At 37.5% G+C, this 1,817-nt stretch overlaps 1 long non-coding RNA gene across 2 annotated transcripts; it reads right to left on the reverse strand.

Annotated features, from left to right (window-relative positions):
• Window positions 1–1,396, reverse strand: LOC123081687 (uncharacterized). Of its 2 annotated transcripts, XR_006438767.1 has the most exons (4): window positions 1,298–1,396; window positions 1,094–1,210; window positions 517–583; window positions 1–169 (listed from the first exon to the last, which is right to left on the reverse strand). It is a non-coding gene; the product is annotated as an uncharacterized lncRNA (long non-coding RNA). The 2 variants fall into 2 exon arrangements; XR_006438766.1 differs by lacking the exon at window positions 1–169 and having other exon boundaries at window positions 370–583.
• Between the last annotated feature and the right edge of the window lie 421 nt (window positions 1,397–1,817).

Here is a 1,817-nt window from a genome sequence, read left to right on the forward strand (position 1 = left end):
TGTTAAGGACTGAAATTATCGCTGCCCAACAAGCATCTCGATAGTACATGAGAGAAATATCTATCAGTTTGCCTCCTGTTTTAGTGCTTCCTGGTAATCGAGCTTCATCTGCTGTAAGAGATGACAACCTCCATGGACTCCTATACCTCTATCAGTTCAATCTACCTAGCTAAGAACACGAAATAAATAGGTTTTAGTTAGAAACAACTACGAAATAGCAGGAGATGTCTAACAGAGACAATACAAATATTTGTTGCCTCATATTCATTATTCCATTACAGATTATGTTAGAAAACGAACAACATTAAAACTCTTTTTTGGCAAGAGATCAGCATAACACGCATATGTTTATACCACTGGATGGACCTTATCTGCTTGCATAAAAACTAGCCCATAAAAGTTTCATAGTGGTGAAGGTTAGAGAGTGTTACAATTACAAATTTGACTATACCCATATCATAAGGACTTGGACATGGTTACAAACATATTGGGCATGCACAAAATAAATCTTGGTACCTTCAGAAAATAGGAACATAGGCTCCAGTTTCACGCGAGGTTAAAGCTTGCACGAGCATGCATAGACCTATGATCAACATATTACAATTTCAAGGATTAATTAAAAGCATAAATGAGAACGACAAACAAGTGGCATCGAGCAATTTAAAGGGAGTTTAAAGGGGAGTTTTATGAATGCCCTGCAGATGCAGATTATATTCAAATTCGATAGCTGTAAGCAAAGAATTTGGTATGCATTATATTATACCTTGTAATAAAAATAAAACTACCAACAGCACAGGAAAAATATAAATGAACAAGATGGCAGATTGACTCATGTCATGGAAGAATGATTGGTAACACTATGGCTTATACAAAGAACACTGTAACACAAATTGTAAGTTTAATACCATGGACCATGTGTCCCAATCATGATACCATATAGATCTGAAATACTACATGCTATTTACTTGTGAGATCTCATTTTTCTGTCACATCTAGTACTCTAATATATTTCGAAGCAAACTAAAATTTAACTAATATTAGCCAGATGCAATGCACATTCAACAGAATTGTAGGTTGTGAGCAGTATAGATACCTCTTGAGAAAATGATTGTTTCTTTTTTGGAGTACTGAAATCATCGATGAGAAGCATGGGGGAATTGATCTGTGCAAACGAGGTAGCATCACTAAAATCTTGATTTTGATTCCACAGCTACAAACAATTATTTCGCAAACATCATACAAGGGATTAACAGAATGTCAGGTACATCAACATCCTTTCTTAGACCGGTGTTCTCACCTGATAGTGCTGGTGCACATGCTGTGATCATTGTAGCCCCGGGCTCTCCTAAAGGCGGCATGCGCTACTCCCCTCCACTACTGGATCCTGAGATGAGAATTGCAAAGTCAGAAATGATATCATCTTTTCCAGGTCAAACATTAGGCACAAAGGTCAAATAAAGAACACAACAGCTGCATATATGATTTATGAAGAAATGCATGGCGCACAGATCTTACTTGTCAGTCCTGGCATGCTAATGTTGACATTTTTACTTGGCACTGCTCTCGAGGTTTGCACTTACAATTAAAATGGATGAATTACCATCCATCAGCTTTAATACTTTGAGAGCTAGTTCATTTGTCGCAGCTTACTTTTACATATAACTGGAATTGGGAAAACATTGTTATTGCTCGGCGGCCTGCTTAGTGCCACCGATTCTGTTGTTGTGGTTACACATCTAAAAGAGCCTGGATCAAGTCAAAAAGCATTGTGGTTGTTTCGCGGTACCTCCCACTGCAATATTGCTTGTGATGTTTTA

The sequence above is a fragment of the Triticum aestivum genome, chromosome 4A, assembly GCF_018294505.1.
Source record: "Triticum aestivum cultivar Chinese Spring chromosome 4A, IWGSC CS RefSeq v2.1, whole genome shotgun sequence".
Classification (NCBI taxonomy): Eukaryota; Viridiplantae; Streptophyta; class Magnoliopsida; order Poales; family Poaceae; genus Triticum; species Triticum aestivum.